The following is a 23,162-nucleotide window of genomic DNA, read 5'->3' as shown; positions in this document are numbered from 1 at the left end:
ACTATAAATCATCAATTGTTGCCTCCTCTACTCCCTCTTGATGATCTTGATAGTTCCTGTTAAATGAAAAAGTAAAATTAAGAACATTTGTCAAGCAAAATTTTATAACTTGATAAAATGGACAAAAATTTGGTTTAATGCATAACATTACACTTTCTGTCAAAACAATCTTTCTTTTTTCTTAATGAAATGAAACAGTGGTTGAGAGAACCTTATTTTTCACTACATTTTCATAAATAACAACCCCTTAAGTTACTGCTCTTATTTATTTTACCTCATACCATGTTGATTCCAGCCAACTTATATTAAGCCAATAGGTAAAATAAAATTTGAAGTAACTTACGAAGCCAGGCTCCTGAGATTTTCTTCTTCCCCAAGCCAGTGTTATGTCTTCCATTTAAATCGCTGGCCAGCTTTGACAACATGGTCATCACCTCTGCGGACTTTTGTGCAACCATTAATCAAACTCATTTGGTTATTAACAGAAAAATAAATTCTAGTAATTTTATGCATTTATGTTATCACAACTCTATTTATTTTTTAACAGAATTTTAAAAGAAGCCACACTAATAAACAGCTTCAGAATACTTCCACAAAGATATCAAATTTAGGAAATTTAATATTGTTATTCAATATAACTTAAAAGTTAAAACACCAATTGACATAACATGGGAAAATTAATTACACACTAATGCTACAAAGAAGTGAGAACTGCACTACTGATTAGGATGATCAATATGATGGCCTTTCTTCTAGGCATCCCTAAATTTGTCATGTCTAAGCCAATGCTTTGTGTAATTTTCTAATTCCTTAGATGAAGCACTTAGGTGATAAAGTCGAACTGCATCTGTAAAAGAAGGGGTATTCTCTATGACAATGATATCAACAACATGTAGTCCATTAATCAGGTAATTTATAAAATTTTTGAAGGATCAATTTATATGGAAAATAAGGAAGAGATATGTTAGACAATAACTTATGTAGTGGGGATGAAGAGCTTAATAAGAAATAAGTCTTACTGAAGAAAGGGATAGATGTTTTTTGGGGTGTTTTCACAAAGAAATATCCTTTTGATTTAGAATTGCCTCAGATAGTATCTCTCCTCTAATGATGAAAAAATGTAATATAAAACTTACCAAAAATTATTGTTTTCAGGCCAAGCTCAGAAAATACTCTTTTATTTTTGTAGCCTATCCAGCTATAGTTGGCTTCCAAGATGTCTTTCATGACACACCGGATAGTTCGTTAAAATCATTTATTTAGAAGTGTTGCCTCCAATTAGGGCCAACTCGGAAATCTGCAATGAAATTAACAAAGTATATACATTGTAATCTTCATTTTCAAAGGTAGATGCGTCAAGTCTTTCACAGAATTGTAAATATTCATGATGATAATATTTTATAGGAATCTGTCGCATGAGACATTTTGTATAACAATAGTTTCACCAGCATTATTGCCAGCATCTTCAGGTCTTATTGACAATTCAGTTATGTCCTGTTATGTACACTGCATTCACAAACTGACATCCAATATATATTAAAACCAGTTGAAATATTATTTTCCGAAGATATTATTTCTGCCCCAATTCCAACTTCTACTGAAATTGCCAGCAAATTGTGAAAATTGATAACATTATAACTCTTTATGACTTTCATTGCAATTTAGGCATTCGTAAAAAATGTACTGAAGCACAAATCAATACCTAAATGATAATGATCGGAGAGAGTTAAATTGATGGCTATGTTTTGAACAGCTTATTAATTATTATAATTCTTCGACGTATTTCCAATGGTTATACATTTTCTAGAAAAAACTCTTCGTATAAGATTTAATTGAGATTGAGACTGATACTTTAATGCCATAACTAACTGCTAACAAAGTGGATTCTTCTGCGAGAACCCTGATATTTCCACTTAATCGGTCTGAATGGATTGTATTTTTACTATGGCCGCGAAAGCAAAGATCATGCTAAATTGTAATTAAACTGTGAACATAGTAATTAATAATCTTAAATACTTATTGGACAGAAATTAGCGGTTCATTAATCGCATTAGTACATACGAAGGATTACATGCACAACCTCGGTGATTTACTAACGAATAGAAAAAATGTTCCATTTACTTACATTTACATGTTCAGCTCAGCAGATATGTGTTGATGCTGACAATGATATATTCTTATATCTCTCTTCGTGCCGCTAGGATCCACTTCACCCGGTAATTCAGTACACAGAAACAGACAGGAACTTACTCCGGCGTCGATTTAAGAAGTCCCTGAATTAGTATTCTACCAATTCCTTTTTGCCAGTCTTCATTGCGAAACACGGATTATTTACTTCTTCCATTGCGTACTTCAACGTAAATTTGCTTGTAAAATAAGATTCCACAGCATACCTTAATTCGCTAAGTCACAAAATACAGTAGCTGCGATTGTTTCAGCGCGACGGCTGTTGCTGTTGGGACAGATTTTCATTCCCTGGAGAAAGAGAAAACATCCATGCTAACCGCAGTGTTGCCATATTTCCCTAGGGGACAGCGCCCCTATGGCCACCTTGGGAACTAAAAACAAATGCATTATATAATGCGGGGGATGGGGAATAATGGGTGCTTTCCAATCACGTATCTGCGCTGATCTGTTTGAAACTGTTTAGCTCAGAGCGTGTTCCAATCGCACCTGTGACGTCATCTGCGCTAAACAGATGGGAACACATCCTGCACCGTTGTTCGTCTGCGCTAGCAGACAAAACTAATGATGGCGGGAAAATATATTGCTGACGGAAAATGAATTCCACCATCTCAAAGATAAGTATGATGATCATTTGAGAATAATAAACTATAATTTGATCTGTATAAGTCTTACATAAGTTTAATTAAGCTCGTAATTTGGGAAATATAATATTATCTTCGTCAAACGTAATGATTGATATAACATGAGCAAAGGACGATAGCAAGAGGAGGCTAGTCGATTTTCTAGAGAAATTGTCCTTATCAAAAAAATTAGAAATGGAGAATGTAAGCTATTAAACTAAAATGTTATATTGCTTAGATTCTAAGCAGATTTATTTCATTAGCTTACATGGATAGCGGACGTATTATATACCAAATTTCCTTTAACGTTCATGTGGCGTTAATTCTATTCCATTAATTGTAATTCAGTACCGCAAAATAACTATAGAATCGGCAGATTTATAATGCAGTGTTAACATTTTTTACGGCTTTACCTGCGTGATATGGATTATTAATTATTATTGTATGTGTATCTCAATCCAGAAATGCGAAATGAAGTATAACTGGTATAACTGCCGGCATAGGCGGATCCAGGGGGGGGGGCACGGGGGCACGTGCCCCCCCCAGACCCTAAAGGCCTGTTTACACGATACATTAACACGTACGAGTTAATGTACGTTTGCGTGAATGTTTGACTGAAATTTTGGTGGACCGGAATGGAACATGTACGAATGCATGAACCAAACAAGAACAGGTTTTATTTTCTGTGCATGCATTTGCACAAGTTGGGTGGTTACACGGTGCATTTTGGCGTTCATTTTCGCATTCATACATTCAGACATTAACCCGTAGGTGTTAATGTACCGTGTGAACAGGCCTTTAAAATATGCAAGATTTTTAATACGGTCCCATTATCATGGCGTTCGTTTTGTATTATGAAATATCCTTGTGCCCCCCCCAGAACAAAATCCTGGATACGGTTTTGCTTGTGCCCCCTCCAGAAAGAAATCCTGGATCCGCCCCTGACTGCCGGCACAGTAGCGGTTCGGGAGAGGTAATTATTAAGTAGCGATAGTTCCATTATTTTATTTCAATTAATACTTACTAGTGCTTATATAAATACAAAATGATATAGACGAACATTTATCATCCTTCTTGATTGATCATGTGGCGAAGGTCAGTTCAAAAGCTACAGGTCATTTGAACATTCAACTTTTGCCGCCGATCGGTCCACCATTTGTAAACACATCAGCGCAGATGCGTTCCAATCGTCTGTTCCTTTGTGCGCTAATGTGTTTCAATCTGTTGCGATGTGAGCTAATCTGCGCAAGGTGATTGGAAAGCACCCTAATTATGGGATTATGGCGCCAAGCATTTGACAAACACGTTCTTTCGGTGGATATACTTGTTGAAATGTGTTTATATTGTCAATTTTAAGATGCACCCTGCTATTTATTGTTATATGTATTAATACTATACATTGCAATAGTTAATGTGTTCTATATGGATATTCCGATGTTCTACGATAGTAAATAGTAATTATTGAAAGAAGGTGATCATATGACGACAAACCTATTTCTTTGTTAAGGGAACCAACAAATGATGAAAGAGTGTAATATATTTGCTTATTGCATGTGAAATAAAGTGATCACAAGATAGCAAACCTAATATCTAATTACAAATATCTTAATGTCAAAGTTAACACCAGCTTCTGATTCAGTGAAATGTATTTGCATATTGCAGTGAAAGAAAGTGATAACAAGACAGCAAACCTCACATTTAATTACAAATATCTTATTTTAATATTCAAGGGTATTACCAGCTTATGATTCAGTGAAATGTATTTGCATATTGCAGTGAAAGAAAGTGATAACAAGACAGCAAACCTCACATTTAATTACAAATATCTTATTTTAATATTCAAGGGTATTACCAGCTTATGATTCAGTGAAATGTATTTGCATATTGCAAGTGAAAGAAAGAGATAGCAAGACATCAAACCGTATATTCAATTTTAAAATCTCCTAATTTAAGTAGATAAGCAATCATTCGTAGATATCCGATTTAACGAGTACCGTCGTTTTTACGAATTCCTCGTTTTTACTTAGTCCCCATTTCTACGTAGTTCTTATTTGACGAAGGTCTCATTTCTACGAAGTTCTCATTTAACGTAGCCTTCGTTATTACGAATGTCTTAATTAACGACATCCTTGTTGTTACGAAGTCTCATTTAACGAAGTCCACGTTTTTACGAAGTTCGCATTTAACGAGTCCTCGTTATTACAAATTTCTCGTTTTTACGCAGAAAACTGTTGGTCCTAATTTAATTGCTAATCTAATCTTCATATCAATTCAACCAAAAACCTTGGGGAGGAGATATCTAATTACGATGGACTGGAAGTCAGAGATAGGTGGGGAAAAGGAGAACTTGAAATGGGGAAGCCATCAGTGGGGAGAAAATAAGAAATTTGTTGGAGGTACAAATTAGTCATAACAAACGCACGGTCCAGGCATCACATTAGTTGTGGAGGCAGAGGCATAGTGAGCGGTGGTTTTAGGGGATTTAACCCCTTAGAACTCAGAGAATGTTTTTTTATTAATATATTTTAATAAATAAAAGATGGTAGCACTTCCACAAAATATTCGGAATAATTTTGTGGAAAAGTGCTATGATCTTTTATTTATTTAAATATGCCTAACTTTCACCAATTGAGTCCTGAATCTGTTGAACTTTATATATTTTATTATGACATTTTTAGTAACTAATATGAGGGGGACGGATGGCTCACAAGCATCACATGAAATTATTCACCCAGCCGCAAACTTTATACCACTTTGAACCATTTATCTTAAAAAGTTTCTTTTGCACCTCCCGCTTACCCCAGTGGGTATTCCATACCACACAGACCCTTCAGAACTAGTTGTGCCTAAAGCCCCCCTTTGTGTTAATTCTCCTGGGCAGAGTTACACTTTAAGTGTCCACACACAGTGTAAGTACACACATCCAATTGGATGAGTCCAGATCTGGACCTCAAGGTTTTGAGGAGATATCTGATAGACTATACCATGGTAAACCAGAGGTATAGGAATACTTTGGAAAACTTGGGCAGCTTCAGCAATTTAGTGTTTATGAGAACCCCTATGAAAAAATTGTATAAACCTGTTTCAAAATTTTATACATTGCCACGGCAATGTATAAGAATGCATAAAAAGTGGAAACAGATTTATACAATTTTTTCATAGGGGAAGCAACTAGCCTTGGCTAAGTCTTTAGGAATATTATACTGACTGAAATTACCTAATGATTTGAAAAAAATACTTTAGCCACCCAATTCTAATATCAAATAAGCAATCGGCACATCAAAGCAAAGCTGCTTGGCATACAATCAACCTACAAACAATTAATGATGTGAACAAAAGTATTCCTCATTTTATCATCAAGTTCAATAGTATTCCAGTGTGGGAGTTGCTAGAGATTTCCAATCACTTCAATTAACAATTTTGCCAATCTGTGAAGTTCACTGCATCTCTAGTCTTACTTTGATATATTGTACATCCACATTTTATTTATTTGTCTTTTTTTGGCTCCCTCAGATCTGATTTAAGTTAAAATTGTTATTGTTATGTGTTTGACAACAATCGGTCTGTGGGTTTAGGATGGATACCTATGCCATTTTTTATCTGTTTACCATTTAAAAATTATATATCTGCCTCTCTGTTATATATTAAATCTTTCTCTCTTGATTGGACATTTTCCTTAAGCTCTCATAACATGTTTTATATCATCCATAGAAAAAGGTTCTTGGAGTGATTATGAAAATTAAAGAACCATTGGCATTTCTTATTTTTTCTAAAGTCTTTGAAGCTATAAGTTATGACTATATTCAGGTAATGAAAAATTAAACCTTAGATGGTTAAATTTTGTAAATGTTAACCATATGTAAAGGTTGAATTAAAAAATAAATAGATTTGTGATTACATAAATGCATAAAATTACTAGAATATATTTTTCTGTTAATAACCAAATGAGTTTCATTTAATGATTGATTTTTTCTAACTTCTGCTATGAAATGAATCATCTAAAATTAATGATGCCAGTTTCTAATCTCTTTTTCAATGAAATTGATCTTTATATTCTCTTGATTGGGTTCATTACTTAATTTCTAGTGAATTGTCCATTTAAATATGAAACCGTATGTAAATATATTAACCGTATGCACATATATGTTCATATAATTAACATATTCCTCTGAATATAGCCCCCCCCCTCCAAATTTTGAGGCTTGAGTTTTGGGGGGAAAAAAATGGGTTTAAGTATAGTCCCCTCCCTTAACTTTTATCACGGGCATTTTTGGAAAAAAGGGGGGACTATATTCAGACATATTTGGTACTGTTCTCAGCATTTCCAGTGAGAGAGTGGATATATATTTTCAATCTCCCTCTTGAAACGTTATAGTTAGTGATTTATTTTGCACATTAGATGAAATGATAGTTAATGTTTTGATACAGTTAATAGCGTTTCGTGTCACAGAGGTTAAGAGCTCCTGGTTGGTCTTATGAGATATTCAATTAACTGTTTGACTCTGTTAAAAATTTGTAATAGGTTACAAAATCTGGTAAGCTTCTGAAGGTGATTGCTTGACTTCAGATGATGGTCAGTTGCCATTTGGTTACAGATGATGTTTGGTTGCCTACCGAACCCGGTTGGCTACAGATGATGTTCCATTGCTTACCGAACCCAGTTGGTTACAGATGGGGTTCGGTTGCCTACCGAACCCGGTAGGATGTTTCAAAAACCATATTATATATTAAATAAGGTCAAGAAAAGGAAAAAAAAAAATAATAATTAAAAAGCATATAGCCTACTGTAACCGGTAGGAAAAATTTCCAGCTGGGCATCCTTCTCATAATGGATTATTAAATGAATATCCAACTATAACTGCAGCCTTTCACCTAATTAATAAGATAATTTGGGGGATTTCTAATAAGAAAGACATCATCGGATTTTTTAACACATAAAATTTTAATAGTAATTAATAATAATTACTATTAAAATTTTAAAAATAATTTTAGTAGTAATTTTAATAGTAATAAAATGTGGTCTTTAGTATCAAATACTTCAGTATTTGATACTAAAGACCACACAAGACACTGCTTAATTTCTTGGATTATATTTTAATCTGAATCAGGGGCAGATCCAGGATTTTTTTCTCGGAGGGGCACAAGCAAGGCCGTATCCAGGATTTTGTTCTGGGTGGGGCACAAGGATACCTCGTAATACAAAACGAACGCAATGATAATGGGACTGTATTAAAAATCATGCATATTTTTGAGGGTCTGGGGGGGGGCACGTGCCCCCCCAGACCCTATGATCTGAATATTGATTGGCATGCCACTTATGAATGGTTGCAACATGGTTACAACCACATATTATAATAGTACTGGAATAATCACTAAAATAACTACTGCAATCTACATGATTAGGAAACTTATACCAACTATACCTCAACACAGGCTATAAGAGCCTTATCTATTATTATAGTATTCTACAGATTAAGGTAGGTTTCATTGGAGTACTTTAGAAGCATTCTGGGAGTCTCCCCTTCCCTCAATCACTTCCCTCTTCAGTTCACAATAAAGCCTACTCCCTTTCATTCTATCTAAAAATCCTCTTCTTTTCCTTTCTCTCCCTCGTTTACCTAACATTCCACCATCCTACACTTTTTTCAACTTTCCCTTCCCACTAAGTACTCGCTCCATCCATACCTTCTGTCTCCTCCATATCTCATCTAAAAGCTGCCTCTCCTCACCCATCCTATGCAGCAGTTCATCATTCCTCCTCCTCTCCATCCGCTACACCTTTTCCATTCTTTGCCTTCATGTCCACAATTTTCTCCCGTCCTCCTTCCTAAGTGCCCATGCTTCCACACTGTAAAGAGCTACACTCCCGATAAAAGCCTTCACTAACCTTAAAGAGTATGCCAAAATTCATCCCTATTTAGCATACCTACGGAATTGTATTTTAGAGAAATGCTAGTGTAGCTACCAAGTCGTTTTCAATGCAAAATATGGCTGTTAAATCCATATTGTGTTTTTCAAAGGGGTGCTAGGAAGACTAAAATATTCTTGAAACTCATGTCACTCACTTTACCATGTATATTTATATCCTGAACTTTTCTATGTTTTTTCAAAAGTAATCAACACCTGGTTATGCCCAATTCTGCTACACATTATAGCAATGAGACATATGGTAGAGAAAATGTTCATGGCCAGTGGCAGAGCAAGGGGGGGGGGGAGTTTGGGGGATAAAACCCCCCCAGAGCTCAGAGAAAATTTTAAATTTAATCCATTTTACTTAATCGGATTGATATTACCAATAGAATAGTGTAAGGATTAATAAAATTTCCCTCACAAAGCCGTAAAACTCACCATTTTGATCCATTTATCTTAACATTCAGCAATTTATTAATCTCGCTCCTACCACTTATCCTGGTGGATATTATATACAACCCCCACCCACACATCGCACTATTAGTTGCACCTAAACCCCCCCCTGCCTTAATTCCTAGCTGCCCCCATGCATCTGGCAAATCAGCCACTAAACAGGCAAGAGAGGTCCTCATAGATCCGCCTCAATTATCTAAAATAAGATTCCATTTCGAATTAAAGTAGTAAAAAAATATGCCTATAAATTAATTAAAAGAACTGCTTATTCATAAATGCTACTGTAGCATAGTATGTTCTTGAGTGATGAATTTATGTAGTCTGTATTTTAGACGTGCCGATAATACACCTAAATGTTTATACAATACCACTTGTCTGAGTACTGGTCTGCAGAACTTTAGTGGATTGCATGATCGTTTAAGTATTACTAACTAGAGTGAGATTTATGCAAACACTTAAGATTGAAATGATGCTGTGGAAGGATTTTTTGTAGTAATAAGATATGCTAATAGTATTTTCACTCCTGTACATTAATAGGATACAACTGGATTCAAACATTAGTCCCTTGAAAAACCATTTAGGTACAACCAAATAAAAATAAAGTGATGATAGAAGATTCATTACCAGGTATTTGTAGACCTAAAAAGAAAAAATTAGCTGACAAGGAAAAATTACTTCCCAAAGCCATTCCCTTCACAAAGAAATATAATATTTTAAATAATGTATACATGAGGTTTGCCATATAGTTATCCCTTTCTTTCATATACAATAGGCAAATACTGAAACATAAGCTGGTGTTAAAATTGGCATTAAAATAAGATACTTGCACTAAATTATGAGGTTAGCCTCAAAGTAATCACTATCTGACTCTTGAAATATGCAAATGTATTCAACTCTATCGTGATTTTTTGGTTCCCTTCACTATAAAATTAGATATTAGCACTCAAATATGAGGTTAACCTGGATGTTTTCACTTTCTGTCACTTGAAATAGGCCACTTTATTCAACTCTTTCGTAATTTTTTGGTTCCCTTCACTATAAAATTAGATATTATCACTTAAATATGAGGTTAACCTGGATGTTTTCACTTTCTGTCACTTAGAAATAGGCAACTTTATTCAACTCTATCGTCATTTTTTGGTTCCCTTCATTATAAAATTAGATATTATCACTCAAATATGAGGTTAACCTGGATGTTTTCACTTTATGTCACTTAGAAATAGGCAACTTTATTCAACTCTATCGTCATTTTTTGGTTCCCTTCATTATAAAATTAGATATTATCACTCAAATATGAGGTTAACCTGGATGTTTTCACTTTCTGTCACTTGAAATAGGCAACTTTATTCAACTCTATCGTCATTTTTTGGTTCCCTTTCATTATAAAATTAGATATTAGCACTCAAATATGAGGTTAACCTGGATGTTTTCACTTTCTGTCACTTGAAATACGCCACTTTATTCAACTCTTTCGTAATTTTTTGGTTCCCTTTCATTATAAAATTAGATATTAGCACTCAAATATGAGGTTAACCTGGATGTTTTCACTTTCTGTCACTTGAAATAGGCAACTTTATTCAACTCTATCGTCATTTTTTGGTTCCCTTTCATTATAAAATTAGATATTAGCACTCAAATATGAGGTTAACCTGGATGTTTTCACTTTCTGTCACTTGAAATACGCCACTTTATTCAACTCTTTCGTAATTTTTTGGTTCCCTTTCATTATAAAATTAGATATTAGCACTCAAATATGAGGTTAACCTGGATGTTTTCACTTTCTGTCACTTGAAATAGGCAACTTTATTCAACTCTATCGTCATTTTTTGGTTCCCTTTCATTATAAAATTAGATATTAGCACTCAAATATGAGGTTAACCTGGATGTTTTCACTTTCTGTCACTTGAAATACGCCACTTTATTCAACTCTTTCGTAATTTTTTGGTTCCCTTTCATTATAAAATTAGATATTAGCACTCAAATATGAGGTTAACCTGGATGTTTTCACTTTCTGTCACTTGAAATACGCCACTTTATTCAACTCTTTCGTAATTTTTTGGTTCCCTTCACTATAAAATTAGATATTATCACTTAAATATGAGGTTAACCTGGATGTTTTCACTTTCTGTCACTTAGAAATAGGCAACTTTATTCAACTCTATCGTCATTTTTTGGTTCCCTTCATTATAAAATTAGATATTAGCACTCAAATATGAGGTTAACCTGGATGTTTTCACTTTCTGTCACTTGAAATAGGAAACTTTATTCAACTCTATCGTCATTTTATGGTTCCCTTCATTATAAAATTAGATATTAGCACTCAAATATGAGGTTAACCTGGATGTTTTCACTTTCTGTCACTTGAAATACGCCACTTTATTCAACTCTATCGTCATTTTTTGGTTCCCTTCATTATAAAATTAGATATTAGCACTCAAATATGAGGTTAACCTGGATGTTTTCACTTTCTGTCACTTGAAATAGGCCACTTTATTCAACTCTTTCGTAATTTTTTGGTTCCCTTCACTATAAAATTAGATATTATCACTTAAATATGAGGTTAACCTGGATGTTTTCACTTTCTGTCACTTAGAAATAGGCAACTTTATTCAACTCTATCGTCATTTTTTGGTTCCCTTCATTATAAAATTAGATATTATCACTCAAATATGAGGTTAACCTGGATGTTTTCACTTTCTGTCACTTAGAAATAGGCAACTTTATTCAACTCTATCGTCATTTTTTGGTTCCCTTCATTATAAAATTAGATATTATCACTTAAATATGAGGTTAACCTGGATGTTTTCACTTTCTGTCTCTTGAAATAGGCAACTTTATTCAACTCTATCGTCATTTTTTGGTTCCCTTCATTATAAAATTAGATATTAGCACTCAAATATGAGGTTAACCTGGATGTTTTCACTTTCTGTCACTTGAAATAGGCCACTTTATTCAACTCTTTCGTAATTTTTTGGTTCCCTTCACTATAAAATTAGATATTATCACTTAAATATGAGGTTAACCTGGATGTTTTCACTTTCTGTAACTTGAAATAGGCCACTTTATTCAACTCTATCGTCATTTTTTGCTTCCCTTCACTATAAAATTAGATATTAGCACTGAAATATGAGGTTAACCTGGTTGTTTTCACTTTCTGTCACTTGGAAATGTCAAATATATTTAACCATATGACAACTTTTATACTCCTTCGTGTTTTTTTCACTTGTAATTAATCCGTGCTCCATTTGTTACAACAATTTCTTCTGTCTTTCTTCCAATTTAACGTTTACACTTGCTTTTTGAATCGTACGTTTATTTCACGGTATATGATTATCGTCTGCAACGGGCGCTGTTGCCAAATTTAGGTTAGCTTTCATGTTTTCTCTTTCTACATTAAGAACGACTCGTTGGGACATGGTATTCAAGATGGCCGCCGGTCGCTTTGGCCTTTGGCGCAAGTTTCAAAATACGATATTTAATCCTTTATATTAAAAAATAATAATTACATAATATAATGGTATCGCGACACAGTGGTAAAATTGTGATGACATTTGTGTCCCCAAAAATAGTGATTGATGTGTATATATTGAGTACACTTCTGGTGCATGAATAGACTGGTAACTTAGTGGTACAATCTGTGTAACATCTGATGCATCACATTGAGTACGGCTGTGGTATAAATGATGTACAGGATGTACAGACTGTACGATTTGTGTAACTTTGTGAGTAGAAAAGTGTAGTAAATGTGTAATTTTACATAATGTACCATATTTTTACACATATTTGTTACACAGATTTTTCGCCAGGGAATGCCAACGAAACTTGGCGTATTCCTTGTTTTATATTCCACTATCAAGCATGCTGTGAAGTGTAGTGGTAAAAAAAGGCAGAGCATTGAGCTTATGACCTAAACTTATTGTAATTTCTTTTACTGCATGTTATTGAGATTTGGAGAAATTTGCACCCCACTTTGTGATGGGTTTGACCAACAAAGTATTTGGCATACTATCGGAGCTGATTTTGCATTAGAGTATTTAAGTTTCAACTTTTATTGATTTCCCACTTTCACAATGTACCATCAATTGTGTATTATATGCCTTATTTGTCAGCAAAACAATTTTATAATGTAGAAAAGTTTACAAGCGCTGATGCTTTTTATCACAATTCTTCATCTGAAAATAATTCTGATTCAACTTATGATGGAATTTACTTTGCAGTCAGTCCTCAAGAAAGGATTAGGTATTATCATAAAGTGAGGGTCTACTGTATTCTGTCCCTTTGGTTTTTTTAAATTTTTTGGTCACTTCTGTTACGAGTTTGCAACTGGTGAATAATTCTAATAACTACTGTCTTCTGCAATGAAGGAAAATTTCTGGACAAATAATAGTCTAGTAAAAGTGAAGTTGTAGCTGTGAAGCAAGGAGTACTGTAAATGAGTAATATCAGTTTCAGTTCTAAGTAATTTTTATTTCATCAAAAAAATGACTGATGGTTTCATTGATTTCTGCATCAAATGTAGGTGAGCTAGGAGGTGCAGTTCCATTTCCCCCGCTGAATGAGCATGAAACGCTGAATTTGCATGGTGGCTTCTCAATTATTGATAGTTGAAACTGAACCAGGATTACTAAGTATGTGAGAACAGCAGCACTCATCTGTAAATTGGAATAGATGTTTCAGAATTACTAAATTAAGGAAAAGGCACAACTTGTGCTATGATAATTGTGAGTCCCACAATAGTTATAGCAGGCATGTAAGCAATGGCTCACCGACTATACCACCTCTGAAAGATGGCCAAACCTTCCTGCATGTATTTCTCAGAGTCACTGATACAGCTGTACATCTACAAAATTATTTATGAGCCACCTCTAGGGTATTTTGCAGTGGGTGATCAATCACCAGCATGCAGCATGCAAGAGGATTCCCATATGCACATCATACAATCATAAAAACTTAATCCATGAACTGAATAAAATACAAAGGAAGGCTGCACGGTTCTCAAAAACTGCTACGGGCGGGCATACAGACAGTGTTACCCAAATGTTAAGCGAATTAGGCTGGAAGCCGCTGGAAATTTGGAGGCTGTGCACAAGGTTTAGATTGCTTGAACAATTGAGAATGGATATCTTTGGGAGCAACATGGAGAATATAATACTAGAGCCCCACTATATTTTCAGGTCTGACAGAAGCAATAAACTGAGAGAGATGTTTTGCCGAAAGGATAGATAGTATAAGGATTCGATAAAGGGCTTTAATAAATGCTAATAGTAGTTTTGCATTTCCTTTTTATGTGTAAACAGCTGGTCCCCTAACACCCCCTTGGCGGCTTGTGGGATAGTATGTAGAAATATGTATGTAGATCTAGAAAAATGTTATGCATACTAATACATAATACTTCCACATTCATGCAAAAGCAAAGCGTATCAAATACTTACTAAGGCAATCTGCATATGAAGCAAGAACATGCAAAACATGCTGTAAGAAATACTTGGAAAATTCTGAAACATGTGTGTTTCCTGCAGCTAAAGGTTGATGAAATTTCTGATTGGAGTCTATTGGAGTCAACATTCATCAATCCTTTCCAGCCAGCACCTACTATACGAAGACATTTTAGGTGCTATGAGTAGCATAAGAATATTTTAAACCTCTTTGTAAGGAGCTATTTTTTGGGGTGGAGTTACCTTGGTATTTTTGTCCTTCAAATTTGGGACCCCACTCAACCGCCTTGCTCGTACCTAACCCCGGCCATTGGACTAGACCCTCTAACCCTATCTTAGCACATATCCCTGTTAACTTATTGCATTACCAGTGTTTTTTTCAACCAAATATTGCATTTGAGTTTCAATAATTTACTCTTTTAAAAGGAATACTAAGATTTTTTTAAACTTTGTGGAATTTTAAACCCATTGATAGCATTAATAAGAACAAAGTTTGTGAACGCAAGGTACTACAAATATAATTCCAGAAGTCTATAATTTTTTATGCTAAAATTTAGTTAAAAGATTGCTTACACACAGAAAAAAACAAAGAATTCATTTCTAAGTATCAAAAATTGTAGTATGCAACAAAATATATCATTGAAAAAACCATTTACAATACACTTCCTGTGGTGAGGATGATATTAAATGAATGGGAGGGTCAGGCTTAATTGCCGAGGAATGGCCCAAAGATCTTGCTTAGCTGGGTCTTAGGCTGGGCCTGAATGCATCCAACAATTACTACCTTAGCAGTCAATTCCCTTCCCTTGCATCAGCTAGAGCTGATGTCTGGTAAGTTGCATTGAAAAATCCATGACACCTATATCCGATGTTAGGTCTTCTGCATATGAAAATGCCTGTCGTCACCACCCGATGTAAGGAACAAAAGAGTTAGGTTCTAGATATACCTATGCAATGTACCTTGTGTTCTTGTCTTTTGTGTTGGCAAATTAATCAGTTATGGATTTTATTCTACATTAATTATTTACCAAAAATCTCTTTACCATCATGTTAGCCACCCACATTCACTAGAAGTAAATACATAATTACTAAAAGACTTTTAAAGACATCAGAATAATTTTTTAGAATTAAAATGTATTCTACTAAGGTACTCACTGAAGTAAACACACCATAATCAATTGAGAAAAGGCCGCACGCAGAGAAGCGTATCTTAGTGTGGAGCAACTGCTGTGAGAAGAGATGAAGCTGTAACGTAAACGATGAACATAAATCACATGATGGCATTGCAGTGATGTTTAATATTTCAATCCAGCTGCATAAACAGAAAATGGACCTAAAGATCACTTTTTTCTGTTACCCAAGCAGCGGATCGTATCATCAGATATCTAAATAAGGTTGATGTATCCAAAACATCTTATTATGACACGATGGATATTTTGGCATTACATAGATATCCAAGTTATAATATCCATGATATTAAAAAATTCTATTCCAAACAATATACATATTTAGCATATGTTCGGCATATAATTGAAGAGCACAAATGTTTTGTTTGTAAGTCTGGGGATAACAAACATCATAATAAGCACTCCTACTATCTACTCTTTAGATGTTGTGAAGATATCTTAGAGATGCTATGATATTGACTTCCATGTTCACTGTTGGACATCCCTGCAATGTTGTTTGGTGGTTTCTTAGGATATTTGAGGGACATCCATTCAACATATTACTTGGATTAACATGCATATTGCTCAGATATCATATGTTAACCATCCGTAGGTCACATGGGTGCTAAGTTAGAGACTCAAGTCACTTTTTTACTGATATATTGGAAGAAAAGAGCATTATAACTCAGTATAATAATTAATCATAACACTGAAGAGAATGAATTGTGTAAGGGTATGTTTATAATTTTCCGAAAGAAGACTGAAAAAAGTAAAGCAAAAGAAAATTCCGCAGAATGAAAGATGTGTTATGTCCATGCATATTCAATTTCATCTTCTTGGAACCTCCAGAAAACTTTTACAGTAATTGTTCTTAGAAAACATGTTGATATAATTTCGATGCAATAAAAGCTAATGCAAGTGTCAAGATAAGTATTATTCAGTCTTTTATTAATAAAAAATATCTCCATCATTTATGCATAAATTTGTTAGCTATACATGAAATCATATATTCTGTGATAGCATTTAACATTAGTTAAAGCATTAATTTCTACTTGCATGCAATTTCTTTGAACATTGCTAAATGGTGTCTGTGAGATGCCAGCGTTCCAGAACGTGACTCTACTGACGGTGGGTTAACACCAAAAATGTTGTCTGGATGTTATTGGGATATTGATTGCTGCTTGGAAAGCGAACCATTTGTATTTCACTGACGTTCTCATGGCAGGATTGAAATTTCACACATCACCACCATGAGCTGCAGTAGAGCAGGTTTGAGGCTTCCAACAGGTTGTGGCTTCATGGAAGTCATTTCTTTCTAGCATTGCTATCTTGGATGGACTGCAAGGGCCTTACATCTAGTTCTATGAGCCTCTATACTATTGCCAAGAGGTATTAGGAGCCTGGATAGTGTAGTGGTCCACGCAGTGATTCAGAAAGTCTAAGGTCCATGGTTTGACTCTTGGTCCATTGACAATTTTTTCTCATGGCAATTCATCATCGTTCACAGGGTGAAAATATGTCTTGCACTTTATGGTGGAATTGATTATCCAAAGAGATTATGGCACCTATTGGTTCCTCAGTGAATGGTGGATCACGTGTAACACTGAGAGTCAATTATGTGGTGTCATGTTAAAATTTTTGAGAGTGTGAATATCTAAGGTGGCAAATTATATTATGTAAGGGGGCTAGTTTAACTGACCATTACTCTAAAAAAATACTTTCCCGGAAACTTTAAACCAATTTCAAGTTCCAGTTATGTCTGTTTCATTATACAGCTAACTGTTACCAGACATTATAAAACTGACCCCTACTCAATCAGCATTGATCCCTTTGGTGTTTTATATTGAGAGCCCTTCCTTCTCTTCATTACTATCCGTGACATTTGAAAGGAATTCAGCTATCAGTTGCCTCCTTCCATTTCCAACATTAAAGCAAAATACATTAAATGCCATGTTGATATCCAAATACGCTTATTGAAATATTTTTCAGGCATTGATGTACTTTATTTAGATGGAGACTAGCAAGAGGTAGTGAAATATTTGGTATAAAGTAGACCCTTACACCAAAATCACTGCCAAATTGATTCCTTTTCCAAGATCATTTCTAGGCTTTTTACTGGTGCTGATTATGTGTGAAATCACTCAACATTTCACTGAATCCTTCATTCTGCTTAAATAAAATTTGAAATGAATCAAAATCACTCAACATTTCACTGAATCCTTCATTCTGCTTAAATAAAATTTGAATTGAACCAAAAGTCAACACTTTTTATAACTCCATTGCATACCACCGAATAATTATGAACTGTATTCGTTTTACTGTATTATGCTCATTCAGTCTGTGATAGAGTCCATATTTTGAATAGCCTGAGGAGCATTATTCGGCTGGGGTAAAATCATAAAATACGTAGCTGAGGCCATGAAATTATTGCTGCTTCATGCAACTCTCTGACAAAGGAGTTAAAATAAGGTTTCAATTGTGAGACAATTAGTGTTATTCATGGTGTATTCGTTAGATAGCGACTCTATCCTTATTATATTAACTGGGATTTGACCAATGTGTCCACTGTTTCTTATCATGAGTAATTAGTCGATCTTGCACTTGAAAAACAGATAGGATTTGGAAATACTGATAGAAATACCCATTCTTTCCATTTACAAATTTTGAAAAGCTTATGGAATCGGAAATGAGTAACCTAAATATATGTAGTTATTTTAGCTGGCACATATTACCTCCATAGAAAAATGCCATACAACACCTTAAATAGAAAGCAAGGTCTCTACTACATATTTACATTGAGTCACTTCTTGGTCAACTAGACTTTTAAAAAACTTATCAATTAAAGGTAGGTTTTAAGACCTAAATCATTCCAATCAATCTTTGCTACAATTGCATTATTCAGTAGATTCTGTTTAATGGGTCCTTCGGTTACTTGGGGCAGCCACTTCATTGGGGTAGATCTTGAAGAACAGAACCCAATAGAGGAATATCCCAGAAAATTCTCCCCTTAATTGGGACAGCATGCCGCTTTATTGGGCTATGAGTCAGCGACATAGACTCTATACTCGCGACAAAATTAAAATTTTTTGTTTTCAGAATACTATTTTTTTATATTTTCCTCCTTTGATTTACTCTTATTTTTCACAAATGTTCTTATTCTTGCCCTATTTTGAAACCTCTTGTTGTTATACTATCCGCAAGAGCATGGGATTTTTCTTCAATAGGACTTAGTAAAAGACATTCATTCAGCGTCACCCGAGGCTGTGAAAAATATTTTTAACAATATTGTTATAATTCTTAAAAATGATAATAAATTAATTAAGCTCGCTGATTTATTAATCAAATTAATAGTTTAATAAACCTATGTTGCATTATAAACATTATTTAGTCTTCTTTCCATCATTTCAACGTTTGTTTATGTCCATATACAGGTTGGCTCGTCTAATTGGGGCAGCTGCTTGATTGGGGCCAAGTGCACAAGTCCCGAAATGTCCCAATTAACCGGAATCTATTGTAATACAAAATCAAGTTTGATAAAAACTTTTGAATTTGATAGAAGCTCTCATTAGCTTGAAAGAGATAATTTTTCCACTTTGTTTTCCCAATATTCCTGAAGAAATTTGTCGACCACCCTAGATAAAGCCATATGCAATGCCATAAAGAAAATTTATCAACTCCAAAATATTCACTTTACTTGCCTCTCTTCTGGCCTCTTTGCTCCTAATCTGCAACAGTGCCCTGGATACCAACAAACCGGTCTGGTCAGACTTCCAATACACCAAGGATTGAGAAAAGAAGAAGAAGAAGCATAACATTATTATTATTATGATCAGTATTTTAGTTGTCAAAATTCTTACTTAAGGACAGGATCAAATCAGAGTGTCAAGTATTATGTAAAAAGAAAATTCACATGTGTAAGCCCTACTATGAATATTAAATCGCTGAATTTCTTGTGAAGGCTGACTAAGTTAGACTGTCTGCAAACCTCTTACTTTTTACCACTAAAATTTTTAGCATGCTCAAGTAATGGTGGACTACAATGTTTGCATCCCAATGCAATTCTTAATCATTTTAGAGGTAATTAATTGCCTTGCGATTTTTTGGGAATAGCAGAAGATAATGAGTACATAATTTGCTTATTGGGTTTATTTTTTGTTCGATTTAGCTAATCAGTTTAAGGTTGGAAGGCGATACTTGGTGGAACTCGTTGACAGGAAACATAATGAAGATACACTTTTGTATGTTCCAGAAGAGTTTTTAATACCGACCCAGGTTTCGACAGTACACTATGATAATGACATAGTGTACTGCCGAAACCTGGGTCGGTATTAAAAACTCTTGTGAAACATAAAAAAGGGTATCTTCATTATGTTTCCGATTTAGGTAAGACTAATTTTATATCTTCAGACTTATTCTGAAAATTCATAAATAGCTTATTGTTTTGGGGTCTTAGGGGGGTCTTATATCGTTGAATTCCTAAATTTCAGAGTCTATCTTTTGTGTCTCTGCACATTACAATATGAAATATATATTTTTTCATGCTCTTCATTCCTTAGATATTATTCCAATTGATTTATTTTTCCTATTTTCAATGGTATTAGATGAAATGCCTCATATCTATGTTCTGATATACCTCTTTCTTTATAGCTAGCTTTTGGTCCCTGTATTTTATAAATATAGGTCCTGGTATGTTTTCAATTATGCGGATTGTTCTACTAGGGAAGTACAATATTCATTGCCTTGTTGTACGAGAACTTCGCTGTAAAATATATTCAGATTCAATGACTTCGACTTAATTTAGCGAGTGGTAGCGTTTGTACAATATTAAAAATGCCGTCTCAGCGACCGCACGATTCCAATGGTATTTCTGGGTAGTATGCAAACCCCAACTCATTTGTGTAATGGGTGTAGTCAGTTGCAAGGCGTCCCTCTTCAGCGAGGTTGAATGTACGATTGCCTAACACCACGAACATTACGAAAGAGGATCCTCAAGTGGGTCTCTAAATGTGTTGTCACCGACTGCGCATTTACATGGGTTTATAAAAGTCGCCACTTGCGTCACTGGCGGACAAAGTGATCCGAGTTTCACGGAGAAATAAGGTATAATTTGTGGGGGCCAACCCTAAATGTGCATCCTAACTTTTCAATGCCATTCCTAACAATGACAAATATTATGCTGAAAAATACTGGAAAATAGTCTTCCCTTTTCTTTTGGCGCAAATATCCATTGCTCACTCTTCCTAGACTTATACTTCTCCATTTGCTTAACTGCTTGTCACATGGACCAAATGTTATACCAAAACTTTTTACGATTACTTTTATTGTTCGTAAGATTCAGGCATCCATCGTTTTTTTATATCTAACAGCTACTTGCGGTACAGTTCTTACTGCGTAAATTGTTAATCAACTACTCGTTTTCTCCCTAGATAAACACATTTCAATAATTAAATGGTGTTCAATGGCACAATTTACCTGTTTTAGAACACTCTCGCATGCTGACGTGATGAGACAGAAAACTAATAAAATGCCGCTGACCCAGAGTATTGTGACAGTCATAAGGATTGTTGGCAAGGAAAAAGTGAGCAGGATGAACATGTCCAGTAATAAATATGCATTAAAAGTTAAGCTAAGGAAAATAAATATTCCTAGTATCACTGTAGAAAAGCCATAGACACTCATGATGGACTTATAAATGAAATAAATACGCAACTGAAGAACCTTGAACCTCGTTATAGTCTCAAGAAATTGGCGATATGCCTTTCTTTTTTTCGACATAATTATGTTTTCCCTACCTAATATCAGACTAATCTCGCTATTCGTGTTCATTAAACACCAATTAAGTAAAAGAAGTAAGCTGCTGTGCTGCAACCCATGAATTATGTTCAGAAATGACCAAAGCATCACCTGAGTCCTAAGGAGGAATTGAAACACGGAACGATCGTTTGATCCGGTTGCTGTGCTTAAAACAAGATAGATGTTGATTGCAAAATAGAATGTAAATGCTGCTTTCAGAGTGGACTGCTGTCGTATTCTGTCCAGAGGAAATGTCAAATGATCCATCATTTCCTCTTCATAAGCGATTAATTCTTTAAAAGTTCTCGTGCTGGATTTGAATCTCAGTATAAAGCAATATCCTGAGACGGAACCGAGAAAACAGATAAAAATCTGCCACATTATCATCACCAGCGCTGAGATCTCCGGTAACCTATACTTGACCAGACCTTTACATATTATGAACGGCAGCAACATTATCTGTACGAGGACTACGATGGAATAAATGAAACTAAATACGGAGGAATAATCCATGAAGCGGACAGAACCCGACCGAGTTTTCGAAATGCGGGGTGAAACGCCGAGTATCCAATTCATGGCCAGCAAAGGTTCCAGTGCCCAGATTATATCTTTTGAATTTTTCCCTCGCCTCCTCTCAAGACCTACTTCCATAGTTTGCTGAAATTGTACCTGGTTGGAGTGTTATGGTTTTTTAGTTTCAAAGCAATTAAACTTTTGCAGCGTCTTCAATCTATTTCAATCCATTTCGTCAAAATCGTATATTAATGAAAACCAACGCTAGTGGGGTATTTTTAATCGCCTTCCTTGGGTTTGAACTAAGTTCTAACCCCGCGTCACGACTACTTGATCGAGCGGTTTTCATTCTGGTAATATTGACCCTCTATTCAGTTAGCAACCTGCTCTTACTATTTACTGGACAAAAGGCATCGTAGATTCTGAAAATGTAATCATCGACTTTTTTACGCTTCCGTGACCTCAATGCTCGTGGATCATTTGTATGGACATGTATTGTGTTGATATAAGTAAAAAATAGTTTTCGATTGATAGGCATATTAATTTTGAATAAAGCTCGCGAAACCGCATTTTAGATATGGAAATGAAAGTGATGATACCGTTTTTATGTTTATCTGTTAAGTTATTTTGTTGCTATTTAACTTCAGTAGGTATAATTTTGTTCAAATTTTAAAATGTTAAAAAATTAAATCCGCGTGAAATTAGCGTTCTACATGAACTCTAGATACATTTTTATCTCCACGATATATTCATGCGAGTCCCTATTTATTTTTTTATAGTGGTTGGTTAAATAATTAGTTGTAATTAGTAAATTAAATAGTCAATGAATTATAATTAATATTATTGTTTGAGCTACATTTTCTAGCAATTGCATATTCCTCTTGAAACTTGGAGCACGTCGAGATTTTATTCCTATTATCAAGTGTTTGTCTCAGGTAAAAAATATAATCCAAGGCCCAATGAGGCAAAGTTCACGAGACACAAAGAGGTTCATATTATGAGGCAAAGTGTCCACTGTGAAATACCCTTCTTAGCCTACCTCAGTAATCTGAGTTTGTTATTCGTTTCAATCGAAGAGACCAAGT

At 34.7% G+C, this 23,162-nt stretch overlaps 1 long non-coding RNA gene across 1 annotated transcript; it reads right to left on the bottom strand.

Moving 5' to 3' along the window:
• Positions 1 to 615: 615 nt before the first annotated feature.
• Positions 616 to 2,457, bottom strand: LOC124159844. Its single transcript, XR_006865028.1, has 3 exons — positions 2,126 to 2,457; positions 1,137 to 1,297; positions 616 to 847 (listed from the first exon to the last, which is right to left on the bottom strand). It is a non-coding gene; the product is annotated as an uncharacterized LOC124159844 (long non-coding RNA).
• Between the last annotated feature and the right edge of the window lie 20,705 nt (positions 2,458 to 23,162).

Source organism: Ischnura elegans, chromosome 5, assembly GCF_921293095.1.
Source record: "Ischnura elegans chromosome 5, ioIscEleg1.1, whole genome shotgun sequence".
NCBI classification, from domain to species: domain Eukaryota; kingdom Metazoa; phylum Arthropoda; class Insecta; order Odonata; family Coenagrionidae; genus Ischnura; species Ischnura elegans.
The sequence above is the reverse complement of the archived record's forward strand: the minus strand, read 5'-3'. Positions and strand labels throughout refer to the sequence as shown.